The 16,107-nt window shown below is 48.3% G+C and overlaps 1 protein-coding gene across 13 annotated transcripts in view; it reads left to right on the top strand.

Moving 5' to 3' along the window:
- The window catches only part of LOC124248356 (uncharacterized), a 126,583-nt gene that overhangs the window by 17,588 nt on the left and 92,888 nt on the right, over positions 1 to 16,107 (top strand). The window contains exons 1-4 of one of the 13 annotated variants that reach the window (XR_006891012.1): positions 122 to 2,685; positions 2,813 to 3,124; positions 3,528 to 3,604; positions 9,533 to 15,284. The exons of 6 other annotated variants lie outside the window; for them this stretch is intronic. The gene's annotated coding sequence lies outside the window, so the exon portion shown is untranslated. Of the gene's footprint in view, positions 1 to 121; positions 3,305 to 3,527; positions 3,605 to 9,532; positions 15,285 to 16,107 lie in introns of those variants that run through there. 6 more of the 13 variants (XR_006891007.1, XR_006891008.1, XR_006891006.1 and 3 more) reach the window with 6 other exon arrangements.

Here is a 16,107-nt window from a genome sequence, read left to right as displayed (position 1 = left end):
GCGCCCCCCCCCCCCCCCCCCCCCCCGCCTGCTGGGGAGACAGACAGTAAATAAGTAAACAAACATGGTTTATCAGATGGAGATAAGTGCCCTGGAGAAAACACAGTATGTGGAGACCAAGAGTGACACGGGGTGGGAGGGGCACTGTTTTCGGTAGGGCTTTCAGGTCACATGAGGTCAGATCAGCCTCTCATCAGAAGACACTGCAGCGTGTAAGAAGGAAGCAGGGGAGCTCTGAGCTTGTGATGTGAATATTGGGGCAAAGGCATCCCAGAGTGAGAGAACAGCATGAACAAAGGCCCTGAGGCAGCAGCATGCTTGGTATGCTCCACCAAAGAGGCCAGTGTTGTGGCCGGAGTGGAGTGAACAGGGAAGAGAATGGAATAGGGACTGAGACCAGAGAGGTGGGTGGGGCGGCCTTGTAAATTAAGACAGGGACATTCTTGGCCCTTTATTTTGAGTGAGATGGGAAGCCATAGAGATTTTTGAGCACAGGTGTGGCATCACCTGACTCTGTTGGAGCTTTACAGTGTGCTGTGGAGTCGGGGGCGGGGGGGCGGGTAGTGTGGATGGGAAGGAGATCACCCAGAGCTGTGCTTTCCAATATGGTAGCCACTAGCCACAGGTGGCTATTTTTAAGTAAATTAATTAAAAATTTAAAATTCCTATCCACAATGGCACCACCCACGTGTCGAGTGCTCTCACATAGTCACATGTAGCTACTGGCTACCGTATTGGACAGTGAGATACAAATCATTTCCATCCAGTGCGGATGGCGTCTTGCAGTCTGTAGGGACTTGGGCTTTCACTCTGGGTAAATGGAAAACCTTCAGAAGGTTTTAAGCAGAGGAGGAAGATGCTCTGGGTTCTGATTTCAAAAGTCCGCTGGGGCTGCTGTGTTGAGAACAGACTGTAGGGAGGCAAGGGTCTAGATAAGAGACCACGAAGGGTCTAGATAAGAGATGGTCGTGTCTTGGATGAGGTGCTAGTGGAGGTGATGGTGACAAATGGTCGGACTTTGAAGGTATTTTGAAGGCAGAACCAACAGGCTTTCCTGTTAGAACAGATGTATGATTTGAGAAGAAAGTGATACAAGTGTTGGCGGTGATGACGAGGGGAGAGAAGGCAAAGCACGGGGAGGGACTGGACACGTGGAGGAGGCCGGCCCATCATGAACCGGGAGGGAAGGCAGGCCTGTGGCTGGAGGAAGGAGACCAAGAGCCCTCCTCTGAGCAAGAGGAGATGAGGAGGTCGAGGGAGCCACAGGGATGTTGGAAGTTCAAGGACGGTGGAGAAGGTTCCCAGTCCTTGTTGGAAAGCAAGTTGGACAGAGAAACATAACACAGTTGTCTGACGTGTTGAGGGCCCATCTGAAGTGGGCGACCAGGAACCCCTCTACCCTCTTGATCTTCTCCAGCACAGTGTGACTGCTCATACGCAAGTAAGGGGGGAGGAGAGGGCCAGGTTCATCGAGGGCTGATGTTTTTCTACGTAGATTTGCAGGAAATACAGAAGGCAAGGGAGTCAAGAGATTGGCAAGAAGGATATTACAACAGATCACGGACTCTAAATTGAAAAAGGAGGAAAGTGAGAAAAGCAGAGCGCCGGGGAACTGGGAGAGCGGAGGGATCAACAGACTGGAGGCTCCAAGCTTTCCGAGAACAGGTGGAGTTGTTGGTCATGCAAGTTCGATGGAGAGATGCTCATGGAAGAGCTGCATGCTGGGGTCGGTAATTCCCCGGGTGGGGCTGACTTAGGTGATGACAAGGTCAGCCTTTGAATCTATGCGGATTTGTCTTCAGTACAGGCTGGCTTGCTAACTCCCGGAATTCCATATAATCTCATGGTGGATCTCATCTAAGCAGGTTTGGTAACCAAAAGCCCGAGAGCTCGGGATTGGGAGCCTAGAGACCCACCCACAGTTCCGGGCCTGTCGCACACTGGCTGCGGAACTACGGACCTTGAGGAGCTGAACTTTGCGGTCCCTTCCATCTCCAGTCATCTGAGTGGGTGTGACAGCAGCAGCATCTGAGGCTGGGTGTCCTTAAGGTCCTGGGCTGACTGGACTTTCTGCAACTCTCTCCGCCTAACAAGCATTTTCCTCTTTTAGTTTTGTGAGCGCTGTGTAGGAGAGCTCCTTCAGCAGAAACGATAGAGGCTGTTGCTTTCAGAATCCAATGCGGTATTGTGACCGGTAAATTCCTATGAAGCTCTGAACGTTTTATTGACATTTGTTCGGGAGAGATTCCAGGAGGCAGAACTCGTGCCCTCCACCCCCCCCCCCCCCCCCCCCCCCCCCATCCCCCCATCGCTCTTCCCTCTCTAGGACAGAGAGAATTAAGAACAATCTAAGGTAAATTTTTAACAAGATGGTTTAGCTTGGGCCTTGTAGGTTTGCCTGATGAAGTCAGTGGTAGCTTTTAGCTAAAATAACCACACTGTTTGCACAAGTTGTCTGGGGTCATTAGAATGATCGGACTGACTTACCTGCTGTTTGAACGGGTTGAGCCTCCGGAGGGACAGAAAACAAAAGGAGGGTGTTGAAATGCAAACAGACAGCTCTGGGTTCCCGTTCCCAGCTGCAAAATAAAGCTGAAGCTGACGTCAGCATCTCCTCGGAGGCCTGTGGAAAAGCTCTGGGCAAACCTCGCAGGGCGCGTGTCTCCTCGTGGACTGGAGTCCAAGGTGGGTAAGAAAAACAAGACACCAACAAACAAAGGATTTCATACTTGGAATTTGCTCAGCACCAGTTGAATAGCTGATTGTGTCTTGTTTCATCCCCACCCCCCCACCCCCTTTTCTGCCTGAATAGATAATCCTTACAAAACATCTATTCATTCTACAAGGGAAAATTTCGGGAGTGCTGGATACTGACCTTGGCAAGATGAATGGACCCAGACTGAGCGATGGGTTTGTGTGCGTTGCGGCCGACGTGCGTTCTGGCGCTTTGTCTGCCAGGTTAAGAATATTTTAGTAATAGGAAAGGAGGATTTATGGCATTTTAATTAACACAATGAAAGCTTAAACTTGCAGATAAAACTATTAGATACATTATTTTCAGAGCTTATTTTTTAAGACAAACTTGATTTTGTTGCTTCAAGAAAGGACCTGCTGATAATTAATGGTAACTTTCTTTTCTATTTCAATGTGACCACTTTAATTGATATGCAAACAATTACTTTTTAAGGGAAATAAGGAGGCAGTGCAGCCTAGCGAAAAGGACACACTGTATCAGATTCTTCATTGCTTAATTAAATTTGAGCTCTTATTTGATTTCTGCTATGAACTGGCTGTGTGACTTTAGGTAAGTTATTCAGCTCTTTTTTTTTAATTTATAAAATTGGAATGAGAAATATGTGACAGTAAAAAAAAAAAATTTGTAAAAGCATTTTAAAGTCCCGTGAGAACGGCACAATCAGAAACCACAGTTGGGTGGGTTTCTGAACTGAAAAATACCTGATCTTGTCAGCAAACCTAAATTTTAGTCTATTAGTTTATTTTTTTTTTAAGGCATCATTTAATTTCAGGTGCTTATGAACTCTTCAATTCGTTAATGGAAAGAAATGCCATTTACACCGGATGGCTACATAGCGACCTTATTCTGGTAAGATAATCTCTTAAATCCTTATATACACAGTCACTAACTGTTGGCTTTATAAGGTCAGCAGGAGCAGACGAGCTGTGGGGCTGTCAGGAGCTCAGCATGTCCAAGATAGCACTAACTGGAACAAACACAAAACAGCAGATCGTTTCAACAGCACCGACCAGTTCGAATGCAGCCCAGCCTGCACAGAGGACTCTTAAAAAAGAACTCGCCAGCCGAGTGACATTAAATAGGGAGATTGTTAGGTTGTGTCAGTGGAGTTTAGCTGTGCCTTATACAAAAGCAAAGTTCAGGGCGTGGAATTCCTTAAATTCAGTTCTTCTTAAACTATTAAAGGCAACAGCTTGCAGGCCAGCTTTCACTTCTGACTGCTGACCACTGTTGGAAGAGAAAGCTTCTGAAACCGTCATTCCGGTCTCGAGGCCTCAGACAAGCGCCGCCCGGGGGACGGAGTGAAGTCTGCTGGGGTTGGCGGAGCCTCGTGGTTTTGGGAACAGGGAATGCCAGGCCCCCGGGTTCTGAGTTCCAGCATCGACTGCCCACGAGTGAACCTGGCCAGCCACCCGCTGTCTCGTGTTTCCCTCTTTAGAGAAGAGCTGAGACTTGACTTTTTCGGGGGTTGCAAAACACGTTAAAAAGGATAGGAAGGCACCATGCAGACATGGGAGTGTGAACTGTCAGAGGAGGCGAGTCCTATAAAGACAAATGTGTTCTTGCGATAATTGAAAGTTGATCATCTTTATGTCAGAATAGGGAGTTTGATTTCAAAATAGAGTTTCATGTTTGAAATTTTTTATTTGACCAGTGTGAATTCGGGTCATTGTTCGCTCTATTAATCTGTGTTGCTTACTGAAAGGAAACTGTTAACAAGCTACCTTACCAGAGCGGTTAATTGCTTATCAGAGAACAGAGCCCCAGGCTTTCTAGAAATGTGTATTAAAATTTAGTAACCTGACTTTCAAAGAGGGAGGCTAACCTTGGTTGAGTACAGGGCCCTGTGCCTGGGTTTCTATATGTGTCGTAAACAAACCAAATACACAAAGTAAATTCTCTAGGGACCTTAACCCAGTTAAACCAGTTGGTTTTTTCGAAGAAAACTGATTGAGGCTCCCATTTTATCCCTCACTTTCCCGGGACAGCTAGCTATTCAGCACCAGCTTGGAATTTGAATTCTGACTTCTTTCTGGACGTCACTTGGATGGCTCATTAATATGGCAAACCTTTCTAAAATGGAACTCAGTGTTTTTCTGTTCTTTTAATGGTGCGGCCACCCTCTCATCATTAAAAAAAAAGAGAGTGTAATTTTTAACTCTCACCCCCTCAGCCTTCTTTGTACTCTGCTAATCCAGCCAGTCCTGAAATCCTTTTAATTTTTCCATCTGTTTCTAGCGTCTCTCTTCTGACTCCCAGTAAAAACTATACTATATTGCCAGCATCCGAAATTAACAACTGTATCATTTTTGTCCTGTTTCAATTTATTTTAGTGAAGAAAAACACTAGAGATAAGGTCCAGTTCCCTTTGAATATTCCAGTTCCATTCTCTCTTTCCAGTCTTACCCCACAGAGCCCACATTCAGTTTGATATGGGCTTTTAAAATATTTTATATATATTTACATGTACCCCCAATTAATATGTAGTATGGTTTTATGGGTTTAAATATATATAAGTGGTTCCGTATGTCCCCATTGTCCTATGATCTGCTTACTTTCACTGAACGTTGTTTTTCAGATCTATCCATGCTTATGTAGACATACAAATACATACATTCTACGCACACTCGCTGTTTTTAATTGCTATCTGGTGTTTCATGGTATGATCAATACTACATTTTATTAATCAGTCCATCAGTGGATATGCAGATAGTTTAAAAATTTTCACTAATATAAACGATGCTTGCATTACTTTTACGCTTGTCAGATACAGGCAGTAGTTTCTTAGGCTCTAGATACCTAGATGCAGAATTGCAACATTTTGAATATGAGAGAGGTTACCAAACTGACTTTCAACTGTTTGAAAACTGTTTCTCTAAATACTCTCCAACACGTGTCAGACTTGGTTTTTTTTTAATTTAGTTAAAATAATTTTTTCTCATGATGAGAACTTTTAAGATGTACTTTCAGCAACTTTCAAATATGCAGTACAGCATTATTAACTATAGCCACCATGCTGTACGTTACATCCTCATCAGACTTCTTAATTTTTGCTGATTTTAGGGGTAACGCATGGTTTTCTTTGGGTTTTTCCAGCTCCATTTCCGTCCCTTCTGTCCACGGTCCTTCCCTACAGGCAGCTCTGTTCAGGGCGCGCTCCTGGTCAAACCCTTTGAGAGCACTCCACTATCTATTTGTTCCACACCACGCCCGGTCCTCTGCAAGTGGCCCGGCCAGCCTCACCTCTGTGCCCAGCTGCAGCAAAGCGAGCTGCTCACCATTTTCTCAGAGTCAGCTCTTGCTTTTCTGCCTCTGCAACTTGAGCCTGCAGTTCTGCATTACTTTATTGATTCAATAAATATTTATTGAGTTCTTTACTTCCTGCCAGGTGCTGGGAACAGAAGGGTGAACCAGAAAGACAATACCTAGGCATGCAGGGAGCTTCCAGTTTTTAGCAGAGAGTGGGGAGGGGCAGGAAAGAAACCAGTAAAGAAACAAACAAGATAATTTTTCATAGTTTTAAGTACTCTAAAGAAAGTAAAATAGAGTGTTAGTGACTTTGTATGGGGGAGGGTGTAGGGGGATGTGGCGTGTCCAGGTGGAGCCATAGGGGGCCAGGTATGTGGAGAAGGCTTCGCAGAGGAGATTATGCCCCACCTGAGACCAGCAGGGCGAAGCTCACCCGCAGGCCAGGAGTGGCCCCGCTGCCCTGAAGGACAGAGCTGCCCCTGTGGCCGGGCGGTGGGGCTGGGAGAGTGGTGGATGCTGCAGGAGACCGGGGCGGGCGCGCTGTGCCCCTCCAGGCCCTGATGCTGGCTTCGGCCGCAGTTTGCCCTTTAAAGCTGTGGTCCATCCTCTTTTCATAACCATCCCGGATGCTGCCGCTGAGAGCTGTCCTTCTGGACCATCACAGCACAGTGATGGGGGCCTCATATGGCACTTTTCACAGCACTCTGGGATCTTGGTGTCTGTTCTTCCCAAGAGCTACTTTGCTTTCATTGTGCTGTTTTGTTTTTGTTTTTTGGTGAGGAAGACTGGCCCTGAGCTAACATCCGTGCCCATCTTCCTCTACTTTATATGTGGGACACCTGCCACAGCACGGCTTGATGAGCAGTGTGTCGGTCCACACCTGGATCTGAACCAGCGCACCCTGGGCTGCCAAAGTGGAGCCTGCGAACTTAACCGCTGCGCCACTGGGCCGGCCACTCATTTTGCTGTTTTGTTCCACCTCACAAGCGACAGCCGTCTGTTGTTTGGAACGAGGGAAACCCAGGGAGAAAAGGCACAATGCAGAAGCAGCCGGTCCTCTGTGACTGACCCTCTCTGGGAGGAACTGAGTCTCAGTGAAGCGGACTTTCCTGTGCGTCTCCAGGCTAATCTTCACAGCAGCCAATAAAGTGGATTTAGTTTCCCTTAATAATTGCCAAGACCAGTGGTAGTTCTCAAAGGGACTTTTTTCACCCTGCCCAGGTTTTTTCCTCAGAATAACAATTAGATATTAACAATTAATAGTTATTAGCAGTCCTATTCTCAACGCTGTGCCTGCTCTGAGCTTTAGCTTTTTGTGAAGAAGTGGTGGCGTGTGACCTGCCGTGGGAACCTCCCCCAGCATCACCCACTGCCAGAGGCGACACTGTGCGCTGGAGACGGCGATGTGTACTTCCATGGGGTTACACCCCTCTGTCTTCTGGATGATGTGTGAATTGTGGGGTAGGTTCATCTTACAGATGAAAGAACCGAGGTTCAGAGAGGTCACTCCTTGTCCCCAGGTTACAGAATTAGTGAAGAGTGAGCCAGCATTTCAATTTGGGGCTTCTGACCACTCCTCTGTGAAGCCGCCCTGCTTTCGAGCATCTAGCAAACACTTACCAACCACCTGCTATTTCCAGACACAGTCTCTGCGCTCTGACCACCGTGAGGTCCTGCTCATGGCTTCCTGCCCCCCAAGTCTCAGGTTCTCTGAGCGCTTAGCAGACAGTGAGGGGAATGGGTGCACCGGGTGAAGAGTGTGGCCTCTGCGGGCAGCTGCCTGCTGGGTCCTGGTCTTCTCTCCCAGCTTATTAGTGTGGGCAGGTTATCTGGCAGCCCTGTGGGTTTGATTTCCCTATTTTTGAGTTGGGGGTAATCACAGTGTTTATCTCCCTGGGTTGTGGTAAGGAGTAAGCGGGATAATACCGTAAAACGCTTCGTGAGCCCTTGGTTAATATTTGTGTGGTCTCGGGTGTCAGCTCAAATACTGCCTACTGGGGAGGCCCACCTGGCCCTGGAGCTGGTGTGGGCCTCCCCAAGCACTCAGCACCTCTGCCCTCTGCCTGCAGCCTGCCCGCCTCGCTCTTGGTGGCTTTCCCACTCTGCACAGGCTTGTTGACTGCCTCGTCTCTCCCCATGGCCACGTGACCATGTGAATTCTCCGTGGGCTGGTCTGCTTGCTCACGGCTTGGGCTCCTGGGCAGGGCCTGGCATGCAGTCGGCTCTCAGCGTCTGTTGGTTGACTGGCTCCCTGTTTCCAGTAAGCCTGAACTAGAGCTTCCATTTTGAACAAAATAATTGCAACTCTGGTTTCCCGTCAGCATGCCCTGGGCATCAGCGTTCCCTGGAACTCCGTTCCCCAGGCCTCAGAGATGACCCTGGGTGACCGTGAATCTGTGCACATGGCTCCGGCCCCTCCTTCAGTCTGCATTTCCAGCTATTAATAAAACAGTCTTACAGACGTCCCAGAGTCAACGTGGTCACCACCGAGCTCACGGCCTTTTGTTTCAGGCCAGGCCCTCCTCCTGTGTGTGTCCCCAGCATCATCTGGCTGAGGACGTGTGCCTTCATCCACCCGCCTGGAGACCTTGGAGGGACCCTGCATCTTCCCTCTCCCCTCACCTACCCTCAGCCAGCAGCCGCTCAGCCACCCAGGGGGCTGCCCCAAACCTGCCCACCAGCCCCAGCGAGAAGTCTGGAGCCAGCAGTCAGCCGCCTGACTCTAAGGCTGTACCCTGAACCTCAGGTTTCTCCAGCGAGGTCCCTCCTTTAGCCTCAGGATCACGGCTTTAGTTTGGCCTGGATCTGGCCCGGACTGTTGGGGCAGCCATCCCCTGCTGCCTGCAGGCCCTGCGCCTTCCAGCAGCCCCTTCTACCCCCCAGGGCAAGCAGCATCCTTCTTAAATAGAAACCCAGGCCTAGGACGCTGCTGAGTAAGAAACACTGTTAGCTCCCTTTGCAGCTTCTAAAGTCTGACCTCCTCACACAGCATGAGAACCCCTTCTGGGCCTTTTCCTAGCCTCCCTGTCCCTCCTTTGCCCCCACCCCCCACTGCACGTCAGCCCCAGGTCCTCTGCTAGACCAGACAGGTTCACACGTGCTGCCCTGGGCCCGACCCTTCTCCTCTCTGCGCAGTGAAATCTTTTTTCATCCTTCAGCATTCAGCTCCGAAGCCACATCCTCTGTGAAGGCTTTCAAAGAGGGCCCCAGGCCCCCCGCCCACCCGTGTCCCTCCCACCTGTGCCATAATCTGGCGAACCCCCTTCTGAATCGGAAGTGCAGCTGTGAGAGGTCCGACAGCTGAGAGGGTGCTGCTGGAGACAGTGGGACAGGTCCCCGAACAAAGCCCCGGGGACCCTCAAGCAGACCCTCCGAGGGCTGAGGACGGCCCCTGCAAGGCCGGGAGCGCTCCCCCAGCGCCCAGCTCAGCCGGGGTTTGCTGCACGGGCGATGTTGACACCAAGCCTGTGAGTCTTTATGATCTGATCACATCCAAACCCCATGTGTAAGTCTCGGCTTTCTCACCAGAACAGCTTACGTCTCCCAGCTCCACTTCCCCGTCTGTAAAGCGGGGTGACAGTGGCTCCTTCCAGGGGCCGCTGCGAAGATTCTGGGAGCGACGTGGCGGGAACTGGCAGGCGCGGGGCCTGGCGGAGGCGTCCGCGTTCCAGGCACAGAGAGATGCGCAGGTCATCGCTAGAAACACGACTGAGGCCGGGTCCCGTCCTAAAACAACTTTCTAAAGTGAGGGTTTCACTGGGAATTTCAAAAGTTAAGAACATGAATAAAATTTAATATCGGCTTCAACGCACGGAGGGGCATCCTCCTGAATTTGAGAGTATTCTCTTTTTCACCCGTGCGATGTACCGCTGGGCTGGGGGAGGGGTGGGCCACCTTTCTGTCGAGGCACCTTTGTGTCACACCAGCTCGCTCTGATCCCAAACGCGTCCGCGTCGGCACACGGGAATCGTCTAGGCCAGGGTTTTGGATCCCTGGGCCCCGCCCCACACCTCCTGACTCCGAGATGGGGCAGGAAAGGCACTGTAAACTGTAAATCTACGCTTTTAAAAACCTCCCCTGTGGTTTTGATAACCTGCAAGGTTTGGGAACCACCAGTACAGACGCTGCTAGAAAAGCACCGTGCTCAAACGTCTCCATTTCTCAGCTTCGTAGTCTTTGAAATGAAAAAACAAAAACAGAAAAACCCAACTAGTTTATCTGCCGTTTCGTAAACAATATTAGCTTTCTCAATGCCTGTTTCACCTTCTGTGGTCTGTTTCTCCTTGGGGCGGAAAAAACTGGCTTCACTTAAACAATAAGAGAGAAAAAAAAAGGTGCAAACTTCACCAGCTTCCTCACCTTTACAGCAGCGGTGGGGTATTTCCCCCACGTCCTACGGGGCAATTCAAATGCTAATGTATTTAAGTACAACCATCTTTTTGGCAATCAGATAGACTTGTCTTTATGACAGTCTTATTTCTCTTTTCTCTAGTCCATATTTGTCCTTTATTATTATTTCTATTTTTTTTTTTTTTTTTTTGCCTGCTAGAGAAGCATATGTTTAGATTCTTTGACCTTTCAAACTGTAAATTAAAAAAATTCCCGTCCTGGTATCTTCTCAGCAGAACTTGCAAGAGGCGAGGAATGCGCCCGCCCTCTAAACCTGAGGTCTGCACTTTGAATGTGCTGAGTCATCTTCTCTTGCAGGGTCAACATTTTGCACCTCGGAAAAGTACTGCAGAAAAGTACTGTGAGCAGGGATGTCGTTATTTACATACGAATAAGAGACTGGAAGGGGGATGGTGCATAGAGACAGCGTAACTTATTATTAGCTTTTCCAGCTTGTCTTGAGAGATTTCTAATAGTCCCAAGAGTTCTCTTTCTGGTTGAAAATTTGTTGGTGACATTCTTTATAACTCTTTATTCCTATTTCTAGAAAGTGAAAATGAATATAAATGGTAAAGCAATTGTCTTGCACTGTTTAGAAAAAGGAGAAAATTAGTCTTTGCCGTTATTCTGAAGTTTTGCATGATTAAGATTCTGGAATTAGTTCTCTATTAAAGAATGATTAGCAAAAAAAAAAAATACAGTATTGAGCTAGATATTGCAAGTTGATGTCTAACGAATTGAACTTTTAGGAAATCTGTTTCCCTCTGTTGATCATGTAGTTGGATGGACATTGAAGAGCTGTCACTACCACTATATTAATAGGGGAAGTGACAGGAAGCTGCAGAGTTTCCTTAGAATCAGGAAGAAAGTTTGTAGAACGCTTGCTGGGAATGTGGATTATAGATAGAGAGAAAAAGTCAGAAAAATTGTATTCAGAACTGCTCTTTTACTTTATAATGTAAAAGCGGGTCCCTTCAGAGTAGGCGTTTGGGACTAAAGAGAATGCAAACATTCCTCTAACAAGGAAGTCAGAAACTTCTGTTCACCGGGATTAACAAACATCCCAAGGTCATTTCACAAGGTGGAAATTTACTATAGGACCGACCAACATGCTCTTCCTCCAGAGCGTTTGAGTCACGGACGGCGCGCAGCTGCTGCATCCCTTTGTGGGTGGAGCAGTGGGGCCCAGCGTCCCTGACCCAGGGCCCTTGAGACAGCAGGCCCCGCACGCTGGGTGCTTACTTAGTATGAGCCAGCCACTGTGCTAAGTGCCTTGACTGCATGGTCTCATTCCATCCTTAACAGTCACCTTGAAAAGAGGAACTTTTATTTTTAGTACCCTAAACCTGAGTATACTAAAACTCAGGCTAAGTCATTCCTGTAGCACTCCTGGCCCGTGGCAGGGTGGGCATTTGAACCCAGGCAGAATGACTCTAATGCCCTGGTGTCTCTGTGGAGAGTGCCTCTTAGCTCATAAAAATGACTACTCACCAGCAAGTCATGCTAAATAAATATGGAAAGAACGTCATCGGTTGGAGTTCTTGCTTTCTGTCTGTGAACAACTCAGAAGGGGCAGGGGTGGGAAGGGGGCCGAGAAGAAAAGGCGGAAAGGCTGCCGAGAGCCTGTTAGGAGCCAAGTGGCTCAGAAAGGTCCTAACTTCATGCCCTTCTCTGCTCGGAGCTGTTCTGTAATTAACACCTACAGATGAAGCTGTGAAATGTATTGAAGTTCTGTTGTTTTTTTCTAGTTTAGATTGATGGACATAATAGAATGACTTGGCGTTGAAAGAACAAACAAAAACCCTGAGCTAACTGCCTTTCATCCGACTCTCTCTAGAGCTGGAACTGGGCCAACGTTCTGCAGGTAGCCGAGGGCCCGTGTGGGGCAGGACGAGGACACAGTGTGCCCCGGCTGGCCTTCAGCAGAGTGGTCTGAAGAAAGGGTGCAGTAGAGGCAGTGGGCAGACTCATTTCTGAGTTTCGGTGGTTTATAAGCCTGGTGATCTGGGACAATCGATTTGACCCCTGGGACATTAGGATGGGGCCTTTTCTTCACAGGGGCCAGAGGAGACACTCAGCAAAGTGAACTTTTTATTCTCCTTTCCTCGGAGGCCCAGGTGTGACTAGTCCTGAGACAGAGCATCTGGGTAGAAGGGTGGGCATGCCCTGGGCTCAGGTGCCCGTGTCTGAGACCCAGCTCAGGTGACGGCGCTTCTCACCGAGGAGAGGAGATTTGAGCAAAGATTTGAAGTTGCTGGGTGAGTTAGCCGTGTGGGGGTCTTGGTGGAAGAGGTTTCCAGGCAGAGGAAACAGCTAAGGCAAAACAGGAAATTGCCTCCTGGCAAGATTTAGGAACAGCGAGGAAGTTGGTGTGGCTGGACCAGAGTGAGTAAGGGGCAAGATGGAGAAGGTGAGGTCAGAGAGCTAAGGGGGGTCAGGCTGTTGGTCACCATCTGAAGGACTCTGGATTCCACCCCCGGAGGAACATGGAGCCATTGCTGGGTTTTGAGCAGAGGAGGATGTGATGGGACTGAGCTTTAACAAAGATCACTGTGATGGCTGTCTTGCGAGCAGACCCATGGGGGCAGGTTCGAAGCAGGAGACCAGTTAGGAGCCATTGCAGAAATCCAGGCAGGAGAGGATGATGGTTCTGACCTCAGGTCCATGATAGCACAGTGGGTAAGAAGTGGTCAGATTGTGGATATATTCTGAAGGTAGAACCAACAGGATTTATCGCGAGGTTGGATCTGGAATGCGAGGGAGAAGTCAAGGGTGACTCCAGGGTCATCAGCATGAGCAACTGGAAGGATGGAATTTTTCAATGCCTGGGATGGGGGAAGATATGCAGATGGAACAGATTTGGTGGGGGGGAGACTGAGTTCATTTTTGTCCACGTTAAGTGTGAGATGTCCCCTCGATATCCAGATGAAGGTCAACAAGTGGAAAGAGAGGTCTGATCTGATGAGATAAATTTGGAGGTTATCAGCATATAAATATTCAAAGCCTGGAGACTTAAAGAGATCGTAAAGGGGGTGTCGATAGAGGAGAGAAGGGGTGCAAGGACTCCGCTTTGGGGAGCTCCAACATTGAGAGTTCTGAAAAAGAAGACGAATCAGCAGAGGAGACTTGAGACACGGCAGCCAGCGAGGCTCTTGCAAGACGGCATTCCCGGGGCACCTGGTAGGGAAAGAATTCTGGGTGAGAGGGAGAGAGAATGCAAAGACCTGGAGGTGTGAAAGCCTCATTTGGGAGAGAGGAGGCGAGGATGGCAAGTGGTGTGGCGTGGGGAGCTTGAGCGGGGAAGAGGAGGGGAGAGCCCAGAGGGGAGGCTGGAAAATGGGCTCCCCCAACTTGTTGTGGGCTTGGACACTCAGCTTCAGACCTGGGGCGTTTGTCTCACCATAGTGGCGACCAGGATTTATTGAGGTCTTACTCTGCTCCATCATGTGTCAGCACTGTGCTAAGCCCATCACATACAATTCATCATTTAATCTTTACGCCTACCCTTTACGAAAGATGGTGTTTTCATCCTCTGCAGATGAGGAAACTGGGACTCAGCAAGGTCAAAGATTTCGCTCAGGGTTACTCTTTGAGTAACTGCCTTTAACCCAGGCAGTCCTATTCCAGAGTCCATCCTTTTAACTGCTAACCGGTCCTGTCTCCTGGAGGTCTGGCTCTTCTTAACCGAGTGTCAGAGGATCAGAGGCTGAGAGCTCATGTCGTTTCTCTGCAGGATCTCTCAGGGGAGGTGCTTACACACAAAGGGCCAAGGAAGATTTGGGGCACCAATGAAGGATTTCCCGTGGGACAGTGACTCTTGGGATCTGCTTCGTTAGCATGTTGACCTGGCGGTGGTGTGGTGAACAGAGTGGATGAGGTTGCCGGGGATGTGAGGAGGTTGATTTGGGAGACGTGAGCTCAGTGTGGGGCTCATGAGGGCCTGAGGGCTGGCCAGGGCACACGCTGCAGGCCGCAGGGCCTGGGCTCAGTGACAGCCAAGCCGCAGTTGTGGGGCCGAGAGTCAAGCAGTTGAAGTAAATGGACCAGTCTGGGTGAGGGATGCAGTTTTCAGACATTTGTCATCCGTATGCACCTTCTGACGTGAATCCCCCTCGGAAGACGTCCATCTCCCACTTTACAGGAAAAAGGCACACTCTTGCCCTCCGACGTCTCACTGTGGTGTGTTTTTGGGGTCTGTGAAACCCTCCTGGGCTCCAGAGGGGCTGTCCTCAACCTGTCACAGGTCTGAGAAAGTCACTCGGGGTGGGGTGACTTCCTTTCACAGGGCTGGTGGCCCGGGCTGTCTGCTTTCATCACTTTTGGAAGGAGACCGAAACATAATTTTTGATGATAGATTGCAAAGTGATCTGGGCGCTATGACTTGCATGGATTTCAAAGATTGGAGAGACGTTGCTGTAAATAGAATACTTCCATTCCTTCGCTTGTTTATGAAAAGAGTTTCTCAGTGATTGCATCGCTAGACAGAAAAGGAGTGAGGCAACGAAACCAGACCGTTTCATTGTAATGATAAGGCAACCACAGATGCATGAACTAATAATTGGAAAATAAACCCAGTTCATCTCATTAAGGGGTATACTTCCAATAAAATTTCACTTTTTTGTGTTTAATAATTGTCAAAGTTTGTGATGCTTTCATGAATGTGCACTACTAGCAACCAGAATTTACTGCCACTCAACCCAGAAGGACCTTTTGTGTAGTTGGTGGATTCTGGTCATAGAAACTTTGACCTTAATTTTTAATTCATGTGCATAGTTTGTGAGTGAGATGTATGAAAATGTTGTCGAGAAAAGATTCTGAAGCATGAAAACAAATTTGGTTTAAAATCTGTAGATAACACAAAAACTGCATATGAGCGTTCACCGCTGCCTTATTTGTAACAGCCAAAAAGCGGAAGCAACCTAAACGTCCAGCAGCTGAGGAACGGATAATCAAAATGTGGTGTGTCCATATGGTGGGACATTGTTGGACGATAAAAAGGGATGCATGCTGATACACGCTGTGAAATGGATGAACCTTGAAAACGTGCCGAGTGAAAGAAGCCAGGCACAGAAGATTACATCCCGCGTGATTCCACTTGTAGGAAATGGCCAGAATGGGCAAATCTATAGATGGAAAGGAGATTAGTGGTTGCTTAGGACCGTGTAGGGGAACAGGGAATGGGGAGTGACTGCTAATGGGTACAGGGTTTCTTTTGCGGTGAGGAAAATGTTTAAGTTGATTGTGGTGATGGTGGCATAACTGAATATGCTAAAATGCATTAAATTGTACGCTTGAAATGGATGAATTGGATGATATGTGACTTATAGCTCAGTAAATCTGTTAAAAGATCTGTGGGCTAAGTGGAATGGAAATAGGAGTTAAAACAGTGATAAGAATGATTCTGACTCTTAGAGAAGTTCTTGTGCATGTCCGAAACACTATAAACAAGATTCTTTGCAACCATTTAAACTTGGGATAAAAAAAAAAATGTGGATGTCAAATTAGAAATCTCATAGGGATACGTAGTTTTTGTTTTAGGAGATTCCTGAGCAGAAAAAGCTTCAAGCCCAATGGACTAGCTCTCCTAAAGAGAATGGTTAGACTGAGTGAGACAAGGGGACTTAAGAAGGAAAATTAGGAATACCAGCATTGAAGGAAAATGCAGGAGAAAAGCCGAGGTGGGAGGAGAACCAGGGAGCAGTGTTCCCAGGTGG

The sequence above is a fragment of the Equus quagga genome, chromosome 12, assembly GCF_021613505.1.
Source record: "Equus quagga isolate Etosha38 chromosome 12, UCLA_HA_Equagga_1.0, whole genome shotgun sequence".
In the NCBI taxonomy this organism is placed as follows: Eukaryota; Metazoa; Chordata; class Mammalia; order Perissodactyla; family Equidae; genus Equus; species Equus quagga.
Note: the sequence above shows the minus strand (reverse complement) of the source record. Positions and strands in the feature narration are given on the sequence as shown.